At 39.4% G+C, this 14356-nt stretch overlaps 1 pseudogene; it reads right to left on the bottom strand.

Moving 5' to 3' along the window:
- Window positions 1–12838: 12838 nt before the first annotated feature.
- Window positions 12839–13670, bottom strand: LOC105716455 (large ribosomal subunit protein eL8-like; annotated as a pseudogene).
- Window positions 13671–14356: the final 686 nt, after the last annotated feature.

Genomic DNA, 14356 nt, shown 5'->3' on the forward strand with positions numbered 1-14356 from the left:
AGAATGCCACTTTAAAAACAAACAAAATTACGGCCGGGCACAGTGGCTTACACCTGTAATCCCAGCACTTTGGGAGGCCGAGACAGGCGGATCATCTGAGGTTGGCAGTTTGAGACCAGCCTGACCAACATGGAGAAACCCCGTCTCTACTAAAAATACAAAAAATTAGCCACGTATGGTGGCGCATGTCTGTAATCCCAACTACCTGGGAGACTGAGGCAGGAGAATCACTTGAATACGGGAGACGGAGGTTGCAGTGAACCAAGATCAAGACATTGCACTCCAGCCTGGGCAATAAGAGCAAAGCTCTGTCTCAAAATAAATAAATAAATAAATAATACACACACACACACACACACACACAAAATTCCATTATTATGTATTTTAGTGAAGATGAATATGCTTATATAAAAGAAAAAGCTATAAACTGGTGATATTCTATGTGGCAGGGAAATTATGCCAAAATCATATTTATCACATTTATTCAGTGTGTGTATGTTGAGTTATTTTTATATAGTTGGTGACACTGTAAATTAATACGATCCTTTTGAAAAGCAATTTGGCAGTATGTGCCAAGAGCTATGAAAACTTCAGAGTCTTTTTGGCCCCCAAATGCCATATCTGATGATTTATGGTAAAAGTCATGTGTAAGTGGATGGGGCAGTTCAAACTCATGTTATTTGAGGGTTAACTGTCATTTAAATTTAAAACTGGTATGTGTTTTAAATTCAGTTATTGGAAAACTCTTGAGTATGTTGGAACAACTGGAGTATGTAAATCTACATTTCCAACTGTAATTTCACTTTTTCAACTGCGAATCTTCTAAATACAAAGCAAGTATTTCCCATGAAAATCTAAAGCCCAAATTGATATATACTATACTGGATTTAATCATATTTTCTTTCTTTCCTTCCTTCCTTCCTTCCTTCTTTCTTTCTTTCTTTCTTTCTTTCTTTCGAGACAAGGTCATGCTATGTTGCCCAGACTGGTCTCAAACTCCTAGCCTTGATCCTCCTGCCTCAGCTTCCCAAAGTGCTGGGATTACAAGCATCAGCCACTGTGCCCAGCTGTATACTGGATATCTGAGACTTGGTACAAAAGAAAAGTAAGTAATTTAACATTTTTATATTGATTTCATGTTGAATATTCCCAGCCAGGAATATATCCCTTACTAGATCAAATGACATGATTATTTTTGTGATTCTGATAATGAAAGGTTTGAATAATTTCCTTTTCTGAAAGAATTCATGCTCGTTACTATTGCTGCGTCAGGCCAGGTACAGTGGCTCATACTTGTAATCACAGAACCTTGGGAGGCTGAGGCAAGAGGATCACTTGAGCCCAGGAGTTCAAGACCAGCCTGGGCAACATAGTGAAACCCCATCTCTATGAAAATTAAAATTACCCAGGTGTGGTGGTGGGAGAATTACTTGAGCCCAGGAAATTGAGGCTGCCGTGATCCAGCCTGGATGACAGAGTGAGGCCCTGTCTCAAAAAAAAAAGAGCAACAAACCAATATCAATATGTATCTATATAGATAGATATTGATATTGCTTTGTCACTCGCTGTTTTTTGTTATTGTTTCCTTCTAGTTGTTTTCCAAGTATTTCTTCTTGGGTAAATTACTTATTCATCTGTATAAAGCTAAGGATTTATTCAAAATGTGAACATTTTTGCAGATGCTTATAATATGAAAAGGAATTTAATAGTAAATTTTAAAATTGTAGACTAAAGATAAAGCAGACCTTTAAAGAGTTAAAGTCAGTTTTATTCAGAAATCTTACTGAGGATTATAACCTGGAAGAGTTTCCTAGAGAATGTCTGTCATACTACTCCAATGCAGCATTTCAGTTTACAGTTTTTATACATGCAGTGAAGATACAGTGTAAAAAAATCACAGTAAATCTTGAGTGCAAGAGTTCCTTTGGTTCCAGTTTGCAGGGGCATAATCTTGCAACACCTTGGCAGGCTTTATCTTATGTGTCAGAAAAGGCAAGGACCAAGGTCATTTATCTTTTTTTTTTTGACATGGAGTCTTACCCTGTTGCCCAGGCTGGAGTGCATTGGCACGATCTCGGCTCACTGCAACCTCCACCTCCCGGGTTCAAGTGATTCTCCTGCCTCAGCCTCCTGAGTAGCTGGGATTACAGGTGCCCACCACCATGCCCAGCTAATTTTTTGCATCTTTAGTAATCTTTAGAGATGGGGTTTTACCATGTTAGCCAGGCTGGCCTTGAACTCCTGACCTCGTGATTTGCCTGCCTCGGCCTCCCAAAGTGCTGGGATTACAGGTGCGAGCCACCGCACCCGGTGGTCGTTTATCTTTTAAGGAGTATAGTTTCTGAGGCAAGAGACTGGGGGGCTATGTGCTCTATCCTGTTTATCATCTTTAAGGCATTCTTTGGAGAGCTGCATTTTAACAGTCAGGAGACTGCAAAATTATACTGGCAAGCAAACATGGCTCCTTATGCTACTCTGTTTCATAAAAGCCAAGATCTAGTGCCCATGGGCATATTTTAACATTAAATCTTTATTAAGTGTATCTTATAAATATTTATGAGATAGTATGTTGGAAAGGAGGTAGTGTTATTTATTTTTAATTAAACTAATTTTTGTTAGAAAAGTATTACATTTGCATAATATAAAGATAAGGATAAAAAACTTAAGTGAAAAATAAAATCTCCCTCCTCTGTTCAGCCATCTACTCCCCAATCCCTAATTCAGTTCCCAGAAATCACCCCTGTTAAGTTTCTGCTTTCAGTTTAACCATACTTATCTACGTCAAGTTTTATCAGGTTTACACAAAATCTATTGATTTTCCACTATGAAAGATTAAGAATTTAACATGACCTACCTACCCTTCCACCTCTGGATTTTTTTTTCTTATTTGTATATTTTTTCTTCTTCTTGTTTCTTCTTCTCTTCCTCCTTCTTCTTCCTTTTTTTTTTGAGACAGGGTCTTGTTCCATCACCCAGGCTGGAGTTACAGTGGCGCAATCATGGCTCACTGCAGCTTCAAACTCCTGGGCTCTAGTGATCCTTCCACCTCAGCCTCCTAAGCAGATGGGACTACAGGTGCGTACAACCACACCCAGCTAATCTTTAATTTTTTGTAGAGACAGGGTCTTACTATGTTGCCCAGGCTGTTCTCAAACTCCTGGCCCCAGCAATCCTACTGCCTCAGCCTCCCAAAGTGCTGGGATTACAAGTGTGAGCCACTGTATGACCATATATATATAATTTCCTAGTAGGTGCTTTATTCACTTTAAACAATGTATTTAAATGTTTAATTCTTCATTTATCACATTTAATATGGATTGAATAAACCACAATGAAAGATTACTATCCTTCTATCTACTTCTCTTCCATCTGCCTCTCAATTTTTCTTATATTAATACATATCTGAATAATATTTACGATATTTATATTTCTCCTTTTCCCTTTCTCCATTGAAGCCAGTAACTGGCTCTGAGTTTTATCATATCAGAGAGGTATGGGACAGGAAGGAAAGCTGAATTAGTCTGTACAGTTTTTCCTGGATTTTGTTTTCTGTAAACCTAAATTCATTGAGGAGTACAGGATTGAAGGGAGGCAGGGTGGTGACTGGGAGATGCAGGAGGTGGGGAGAGGCTTTTCTAGAGATTCCATGAGAGTGGGTGGTGGTGAAAAGGTACGCAGGATTCAAACATTGCTCCATGGTGGATCCAAGGAGGAGGCTCAGAAGGGTCAGACCTGCCTGCTATCTGGGGAAGGAAGGTCCCTAGCACAGGGTTCCCAAGCTCAGCCAAGACTCTCATGCCTCAAATAGGGCCCCAAAAGTCCCCAAAGAGCAGAGATTTGCAGCATGGGAAACAATCACTCGTCGAGGCTCTGTTACCTGGGAATAGAGATCACTCATGATGGGAGGGTCTCCCTTTTCTCTGATGCTTTCCTAACTATGTGCCATTGATCAGACCCAGGGAGGGCAGCATAACCCCTAGGAATGTCTGTGATTACCTTTCCCATCAAGCAAGACCTAACAGGGAGGTCTGGGGAGAAAGAGAGTATTTTCTAGATGCAGAAATTAAGTTGAAGTACAAAAACTAAGGTGGAGAAGCCTTGAGAAACATCGCCCCATCACCCCTCTGTGCCATCCTTCCTAATATTCCGCTGTCCTCCACTCTTCTTTTTCCTTATATTACTAAAGTAAAAAGACAGGAATGTAAGGTCTGACCACGCCATGGATGGCATGGCGACCCCACTGAACTGCCTGCACACCTCTGGAGAGCCTTCTGGAATTAGATAACCTGAAATGGCTGTAAGAAGGTAGAAAGAGGAAGAAATGGTCAACCCCTGCTGCGCCTACTTAACTCTGAGACATTTTCTATTGTTTCTTATTCTGGCCTCAATTGACAAGGCCATTGAACTTTGTAACCGACTGACCTTGGCCAACCTCTTAAGGCCACACCCTACAACACCCCCCACCAGCTTGGCCAACCTTGTGACTCCACACTCTACAACCCCCTCCTAGCTTGCAAAAAACCGCCAACTGTAACTTCTGTAACTTACCACGGCCCACCCAAGAACTATAAAACAACTCCTATACCACTGCCTTCCACTGAGGTCCTTTTCGGCCTCAGCCTGCCTGCACCCAGGTGAATAAACAGCCATGTTGCACACACACACACACACACACCACACACACACTAAGGTGGTATTTCTTGCACACTTGAATTTGTTGAGATTTTACATGTGATTCTTTAATATAATTATTAAATATCCTATGCTTTGGGTATTGTTACACCTGAAATTGCAAATCAATAGATAGCACTTATGAAAATATTACAAAAGTATTATTCACTGTAAACAAATATTGCCATTGGACTAAGCTAGAAGGAAACTTAATCTTGTGCCATTAAAACTTTGCCTCTGAAATCTTTCCTTCATTTGTTTCTGGTTCTACTTAGCTGCCGCCATAATTGCATAACCTGATGCCTTAGATTCCTTCTTTTGCACTGAAGAATTTCCTCTAGTCATGTTTTTTCACATAGGGAGCTTGAATAGTAAATTTTTTTACTTTCTAAATGTCTTTGTTTTGTCCTCATGCTTAATTAATAATAATGCTAAGTTCCAAAAATTTTTTCCTTAGACCTTTGAAGATATTACTCTATTTTTTCCTATATTCTCACCTACTTTTTGCCCACTTGCTCTAACATTGATTAAGGGGTGTGAATTGAAGTCTACCTCTAGGGTATTTCTAGTTCTCCTTGTAATTCCTACAATTTTTGCTTTGAGTGTTGATGCTATGTTATTTGGTGTAAAGATATTATAACTTCACTGTGATATCTAGTTTAATGCTTTTTTCTTTTCTTTTTTTTTGAGATGGAGTTTCCCTCTATTGCTCAGGCTGGAGTGCAGCCCACTGCAACCTCCACCTCCTGGGTTCAAGCAATTCTTGTGCCTCAGCCTCCCAAGTAGCTGGGACTACTGGCCCGCACCATCATTCCTCGCTAATTTTTTGTGTTTTTAGTAGAGACAGGGTCTCACCAAGTTGGCCAGGCTGGTCTCAAACTCCTGACCTCGGGTGATCCGCCCACCTTGACCTCCTAAAGTGCTGGGATTACAGGTGTGAGCCATCGCACTCAGCCTCCAGTTTAATTTTTTTTTTTTTTTTTTGCCCAGATTCTGTGGTTATTCCAAGTCTGGCATTCATTTTTCTCTCAGGCCCTAATTCTCTCTCCAGGAAGTGTCTTTTGTGAATTATACTGAAGGTTGCTCCACAGCCCACTCCTCTCTTCGAGTTTTCTGATGCTAAACCTGGAGCTTATCTCAGGCTTTCTTGGAAAGAAACTGGCTTGTCTTTGGTGTTCTGAGATTCAATTTTCTCTCTTTTGATTTTTCTGGAAATTCAAACCTCTCTGTGTTTTACTTTCCACATAGTTATCAACATTTCTGATACACTGATGATACTCTAATTGTTTTCCACTGTTACGTGTTTGTACTTTATTTATAAAGAAACTGTCTTGGTTACTTAATGTGATTTTTAACCCTTAAAAAAGTGGAGATGTATACATTTGTTAATAATGCCATGAAAGCATTTTCTTTCTCTTGAGGAAAAGTGAATTTCTTATCAGAATATCTGGCTGACCCTATAATTTAAATTAAAAGAAAATTTTGGAGAAACAGAAAACAATAACTGTCTTGAAGTTTCTGTGGCAGGTATGGAATTAATCATGTGTGTACAGTCTACTGCAGCTTGACCTAGAACCTTTCCTGTGAGAGATTCTTAATAATAAGCTCTGTATCCATAGGAATAAAACTTCATTTAGTGGCTCATTCATTTATTTCTCCCCTCTCTGGGTCTTCAGCATGCATTGTATGTGCATACTAAATCATTTAATCATCTTTATACTTTTCCTTAATATTCATTAAGCTATCAATGCTTGGGTTCTCTTTTTTCCCTATCCTGAAAATATAAAATACTGGAAAGACCTGTTTGAATAATGTATCCTTAATGAGCATTAAAAAATTTCAGTGTACAATTTAAGATATACTGTTATATAGCTATTATAGAATGCCATAATTCTAAAGGGAATTATAGTAATTTATAGTCAGAATACAGTTCATAATGAAAAATATACCAATAAGTTCAGAGATTTGAATAAACTAGTTGCATGTAATTTTATTCTCATACTTTCTTTCTTTCTTTTTATTTTTTTTGAGATGGGTTTTTGCCATGTTGCCTAGGCTTGAACTCCTGAGTTCAAGCAATCCACCCGCCTCGGCCTCCCTAAGTGCTGGGGCTACAGGCATGAGCCAGCCCATCTGGCCTGTTCTCCTACTTTCTATACATTACCAACCTCAAAACATTTTACAGCTGGTGGTTAATAATACTTGAAATATCTGCCAACATAAAATGCAAGTAAAGCTAACATAGGCTATTATATAGTAGACCGTGATATATTAATGGAGATACAAACCTAGTGCTGAAGCTTTGTCTAAATCAGAGTAATAAGATACTCCTGGATTTCTGAAGCTATTTAACTACCTCCATTCTCTTCACAAAGCGAAAAGGAAAATAACACTGACAGAAGGTAGCCAGTGCTACAAAAGACAACAATACTGTCTATTCTAAACAGATAAAATGTAGCGATTTCACATTTTAAAAAAGACACCAAAAACAGTTTTCTCCATTGCTTTTGACCAACTACTTCTCAAGTCAAAGCCCCCCCTCCCTTGTCTGCCCTTCAGGGTGATACCCAAATTCCAGCTCATGGAAAGCCAGTAGTAATCTGGACTCCATCTTCCTCTTAAGCTTTATTTCCTAGTAGGCACTCTCCTGCTGGACATGTTTTAACCACATTGAACTTCCTTCTCTCTGCTAATGGACAGGTCAAGTTTCCATTCCCCATACCTTTTTCATTATCTTCCTTCTACTTGAAGAGTCATTCCTTACCCTTGTTGCCTTACACACACTTATTCTTTTTTTAAGACTAAATCCAAATAATATTTTTTGGGGAAAGTCTTACAAAGAATTAACATTGACCTTTCCTGTGTTTACGAAATATGTTGTGTCTTTATTGCCATTAGATTGTACTGTATTTCAGAGATTCAAGTTGGCCTTCTGGACTTGAACACCATGACTTTTACAAAAATCCAATGTTTAAATAAAATTCATATTGATGCAGGATTTTTTACTCCTCAGCTCAGCTAGATCTGAGTTATTGTCTCGTAACCAGGAAAAATTAGGCACAGGAACATCAAAGAGTGAGTGGAATAGAATTTATTAAGTGAAAAGGAAAGCTCTCAGCAAAAAGAGGGGTCCTGAAAGCAGGGTTGCTGGTTGTCTTCCTTCACAGTTGAGTACAAGGGCTTCTAGGTCCTCTGATGGAGCTGGGCTCCCTATTTGCATAGGGCACCAATTCCTGGCGGCTCTACCCCATCCTTCCAATGCACATGCGGGTCCTTAGTCTGATCCACTCCACTTGGTATATTTCCTTACTGTGCATGTGTTAAGGGATGGAATTTTTCACTGCAGGCATGTTTAGGCAACCCACCTGTGCAAGATGACCTTGGGGAGTTGAGGGTTCTCCAGGGACCCTTCCCTATATGCCTAGGAGAGTTCTCTGCCTCCTGCCTCTATCAGTATTCTCATGTCAATTCCAGGCTGAAATCATTTTTTTCTTCATATGCTAAATATACAAGTAGAAAGTTATATAATCAATTTAATTGTAAACATGTGATGTCATTATGTACATGATCTTAAATTATCCTTTTGGAAGAGAAGATGTTTTCTTTTTTAGTAGAAATGTTAGGTTCTCTGTTTTCATTGTTAACCACATCAGAATCCATATTATCACTTTTCACTTTGGAAATCTATTGCAGTACAGCAGACTCACCATGTGGTGGCATCCAAATGCCCAGAAACCAACATCATTCGGCCCAGTATTAGACACGTGTTCAAAAATGTAGGCAGTCAGCTTTCTAGTAGGTAGCAACAGGAAATAAAGAGTGATAAGACAGTCATCTTAAAAGGGTGCTAGAAATGTTCTACATTTTGATCTGGGTGGTGATTACATAGCTTGTAATCCCATTTACTCAGGTGGTTGAGGTATGAGAGTTGCTTGAACACAGGAGGCAAAGGTTGCAGTGAGCCAAGATCATACCAGCTTGTATAATTCCTACTCAGTCAGCAGTGAATGAAGATTACTATTTACTCACATCCTTTCTGCCTCTGGTATTTTGTTTTGAGGTTGTATGTTTTTGATAGTAGTGTAATTTGTCAAACTTTGCTTTATGACTCCTAGCCTGTATGTGTTGTGGAGTATGTGTGTGGGTGGTCATGTTTAGAGATTATTTTTGTCTTGTTTAGTTTTGGTAGTAATTGGCTATTCCAGTTTAAGTCGCAAGTACAGTTTGTTTCACAATGATGAAATTAAAAGAGAATATTGCAAATAGCCCAGAAATCTAGTAATCCTGCAACAGGATTTTATTTATATTGTACAATACTTTGCCTGCCAAGTATTAAGAGAGGCCAAAAGTTAAATTCAGAAAACCATGTTTGGGAAACTGCGCTAAATACTGTATGTAATAGGCAGACATATTTCATTGAGAGTTTTTGCTCATTGTACAGAACTGGGTTATCTAATGCAGCATTAATTATTGTATCAGGTCCAGGGTACACAGTTAATCTAGTAGGTCCCAAACTGTTGTTTCTTTCCCCCATCTTCCTCCTCCTCCTTTTGAAATAATGTTGACTTTTTCTTCCTTATCAGCTCAGCCTTAAAGTCTTGGGAAAATCTTAGATGTAACATAGTTCAGGCTAAAAATGTTTGCAGTGTAAGCTTGTCGAAGGCATTAAACTCTGTCATTCCATCCAGCTAAAACAAACTAAAACTCCAACCTCTAGGATACCCAGATGTGATGTCTTTGGAGCTGTCCTGTATTTAAAAAAAACAATAAATTACAGAGTGAGGAAGGAATGTAGCAGGTGTGGTAAATCAGGAATGGCTTCTTGGCATAAACTGATGATGTGCTTACTTTTGAAACAAAGAGATGTTTTATCTTACACATTCAACCCTTTTTATAAGAGATATTTTGTAAAGTATAAGAACTAACAATAGTTTTCCATACTATTCCCGACTGTGAGGGTAAGGATCAATTTACTTCATTATGTATATGTACCTAAATGAAGAATTTTTACCTTGAGATGATTATTCCTCCAATTTATGTGTGAATTTTCTTTTCTTTTTTTTTTGGATTAAGTCCTTCATAGGGATAGTCATTTAGTTTTTCAGTTTTCACAATTTTTAGAAGATAGGACAATCTTTAAACTTTTTGGGCCAGAAAAAGTTTAAAGATTGTTTTTCTGAAACAGAGTCTCACTCTGTCACCAAGGCTGGAGTGCAGTGGCGCGATCTCGGCTCAATGCAACCTTGGCCTTCTGGGTTCAAGGGATTCTCCTGCCTCTGCCTCCCAAGTAGCTGGGATTACAGGCACCCGCCACCACGCCTGGCTAATTTTTGTATTTTAGTAGAGATGGGGTTTCACTATGTTGGTCAGACTGGTCTCAAATTCCTTACCTCAAATGATCCACCCGCTGCGGCCTCCCAAAGTGCTGGGATTACAGGTGTGAGCCACCCCACCTGGCCTTACACCTGGGTTTTTAAATAAGAAGCATTTAAAGAAAACAAGTAAGTCTTCACTCAAGACACATGGAGAGACATCCCTAGTTAATGAAGCCTTCTCATACCCTTAGGATAAAGTATTCACATCCTATTCTTTCCTAGGAAACTCCAAGGCACTCTTGGTTACAACTTGTGCTGCAACATCTCTCATTTGTGTATTACCTTTTGATTCTTTAATTATTGGCACTCGCTGTTCCTGAAGTAGGTGTGTGCCATTTAGCCTCTACCTGACTCCCTGATCCCTGATTTCTGCCTTCCCGTGACTTCAGCTCTCAGGTGAAATGGATAAACTCAGATGTGAAGTGGGAAATGACTACTGCTTTTGATGATGGAGATGTTAGATTTAAAGTGGCTGCTTGGGAAGCAAGCATTTGTGCTAGACAAGAAGGTTAAGGTTCTTCAAGGCCGTTACTATTCTCAGCCTAGAAATAACATTCTACAGAACACTTAGTTTGTTTCAGGATTGACTTCACAAGTCTTCTTTCTGATTATTTAAATCTCAACATTAATGGTCCATTGTTTTTTGTCTCTTTTATTATATACTGACAGAACTAGTCAAAGCTTTGCAAATCTTTTCAGAGGATATGAAGCTACATGAAATTTTTCATTCAATTGCTGAGTTTGACTATTATAATAGAATATCACCTATAAGTAGTGAGGCCTAAGACTTAAGCGCTAGACACAAAGAGTAATAATTAGTATATTAATATATCTTGTTTGTATGTCCTACAAGATATTAAGTGGTTAATTTATTAGCTTAAGAAAAATACTTCATTGTATTATAATTGTCAAGGAATGTATTTATTAGCTTAAGAAAAATAATTCATTGTATTATAATTGTCAAGGAGTGAAAATATTTGCTAAAAGCATTGGCAAAGTTATATTCTGTAAATTCTTTTACGTATGAAATGTAAACATACATCAGATCCCAATAGGCATAGGCCTTTTAGGAAGTCATAAGTGATCAAGAACAAAAATAATTTGTTTATTTACTTGTTTGTTTGTTTATTTAGAGATGGGGTACTGCTTTGCTCTACACTCCAGACTGGAGTGTAGTGGTACAATCATAGCTCACTGCAGCCTTGACCTCCTAGGTTCAAGCAATCCCCCAACCTCACTGTCCTAAGTAACTAGGACTACAGGCACACACCACCATACCTGGCTAATTAAAAAAAAAATTGAAGATATGAGGTCTCACTATGTTGCCTAGGCTAGTCTCAAACTCCTGGGCTCAAGCAATTCTCCTGCCTTGGCCTTTCAAAGTGTTGGGATGCCAGGTGTGAGCCACTGCATCTGGCCAAAAGTCATTTAATTTTACAATAGATGTATTAACAAGATTCAAGCATGAGTTAATTATTCATCCCTGTTTCAGATGTTATCCTGGTAAAAAAAATTTCTCAGCACATATTGACTTTATTTTGAAGGAAAAGGAGTATAATAAAAGCTTTTAGTCCTGCAAAGAGCAATTTCAGTCAATGAATTTAATAGTGTAAATTATTTTTACTATCATCTTTGATGGTATATGGAAAAAGTTAATAGATCCTCTCTTTTCACATCTGGAACTTATAAATCAATCCTGGTTAGTAGCATACTTTCTCCATGCTTAATGATAACTCATAGCAGCTAGGGGTTGGTATTAATCTCTTCCTGATTAGAGAAGCACATGCCACAAATTCTTATTCTGCATGAGAGCAAGGTGTTTTATCCATTCCTCTGATTCTTCTCACCTTATTCTCTATGAAGCAATCCGTAACGACTTTACTGTTCATCCCACAAAGTACGAGTTGATAGGAGAATTCGATTTTGTGGTGGAGAGCCTGGATTTGAATCCAGCCTCTAACTAGCTGTGTGATCTTAGTCATGTAACTTAATCTCTGTAAGCCTTAGATTAGTCTGCATACAGTCATTCTAGTTACCTCACAAGACAGTGGTGATGATTAAATGATGTAATACATGGGAAAAGCATCATGCAAATACCTTTTGAAAAAAACTTTTTTTTTTTTTTTTTTTTTGAGACGGAGTTTCACTCGTTACCCAGGCTGGAGTGCAATGGCGCTATCTCGGCTCACCGCAACCTCCGCCTCCTGGGTTCAGGCAATTCTCCTGCCTCAGCCTCCTGAGTAGCTGAGATTACAGGCACGCGCCACCATGCTCAGCTAATTTTTTGTATTAATAGAGACGGGGTTTCACCATGTTGACCAGGATGGTCTCGATCTCTTCACCTCGTGATCCACACGCCTTGGCCTCCCAAAGTGCTGGGATTACAGGCTTGAGCCACCGCGCCCGGCAGAAAAAAACTTTTAATTATTGAAAATTTTAATTCTTAGTTCGAGAGAAAATTATCTTGTACCCACATGTACCTATCACCCAGCCTCAACAATCATCCATTCATGGCCAATCCCATTACATCTATATCCCACCCAGTTTCCCTTCCTTCCTCAAAAGGAATATAAAACAAATTCCAGACATCTCCCTGCTTAAGTATTTTAGTGTGTGTTTCTAAAAGGTAAAGTCTTTTTTTTAGGCATAACTATAAAACCATTATCACACTTAAAAAATTTAACAAATATCCAGTAAGTGTCTGTTCCCCAATTGTCTTGTAAAAATTTTTTTTGAAGGAAAATTTGTATTGTTTTCATTATTTTTAGTACAGAAAACTCAACGGTGTACATTTAACCCAGTTTAGTGGCAAGTTCTTTAGCCTTTGCCTTTTCAAGCTTGGCAATGTGAGCCACAGACTTGGGACCCAGGACATTGCCTCCCCAGTGACTGCGGATCTCATCATATCTGTCATTGTAATTGATCCTCATAGCTTCCATCAACTTAGCCAAAGTGCCTTTGTCTTTTGAGTTAACCTGTGTGAAGGCGACAGTGGCGCAGGTCTTCCTGTGGACTAGACATCCCAGTCTTGCCTTCCCCTTGATAATGCAGTAAGGGACTCCCATTTTATGACACAGGACAGGCAAGAAGATAACCAGCTCAATGGGATCCACGTCGTGTGCAATCACCACCAGCTGAGCTTTCTTCTTCTCCACCAAGGTGGAGATGGTGTTAACTCTTGCTGGAAGGACAGGAGGTCTCTCAGTGGGGACATCCTCTTTGCCAGCAGCTTTCTTCTTGGCCCTGGGCCAACAGCCTCTGCTTCTTCTCCTGCTTTGTCTCTGGTCTATACTTGTGGGCTGATTTCAAACTCCTGAGCTCAAGCTATACCAGCTTAAGTAGCTGAGTAGCTGTTTGGCAATCCAGGGCCTGGGTGAACTGGTTAATTGCAGGAGGCACTTTCAGCCGCTTATAGAGGATGGCTCTCTGTCGCTGCAACCTGATACAGCGGGACCATTTCACAAAGCAGGTGAGGTCTCTTTTGGGCTGGATGTCCTGTTCAATGCCAAAATTCTTAGGCCTTTTCTCAAACAGGGGATTCACCACTTTCTTGGCCTCCTGCTTCTTTACGACAGCAAGGGCTGGAGCCACCTTCTTCCCCTTGGCCTTCTTTCCTTTCGGCATCTTGGGTGGCGGGAGGAGAGACAAAAATTTTTAAATAATTATTTTATTTTCAGCCTGGGCAACACATGAGACCCAGTCTCTGCAAAAAAAAAAAAAAAAAATTTAAATTCACCACAGATGAGGCACTGTGGCTCATGCCTATAATCCCAGCACCTCAGGAAGCCAAGGCAGGAAGATCACTTGAGCTCAGGAAATCAGCCTGAGCAATACAGCGAGACATCATCTCTACTGAAAAAATCTTTTTAAAAATTAGCTAAGAGTGGTGGCAGGCACCTGTAGTCCCACCTACTCAAGTAGCTGAGGGGGGAGAATTGCTTGAGCCCAGGAGACTGAGGCTGCAGTGAGCTGTGATCGTGCCACTACATTCCAGCCTGGGTGACAGAACAAGATCCTGTCTCAATAAATAAATGAATAAATAAAAATTATGTGGGCATGGTGGTATGTTCCTGCAGTCCCAGCTACTCTGGAGGCTGAGGCAGGAGGATCACTTGAGCTATGATTACACCACTGCATTCCAGCCTGGACAAAAGAGTGAGATACTACCTCAAAAAAAAAAAAAAGAAAACAATTACTTGGTTTGACTCAGGATTTAAATAAGGTCTACATATAGCTTTTGGCTGATCTGTCTTTTTAGTCTAATCTATAACTACACTGTCCAACATTGTAGCCGCTAGCCATGTGTAGCT

Source organism: Aotus nancymaae, unplaced genomic scaffold (assembly GCF_030222135.1).
Source record: "Aotus nancymaae isolate 86718 unplaced genomic scaffold, 86718_ANA_hifiasm-v0.15.2.pri h1tg000062l, whole genome shotgun sequence".
Classification (NCBI taxonomy): Eukaryota; Metazoa; Chordata; class Mammalia; order Primates; family Aotidae; genus Aotus; species Aotus nancymaae.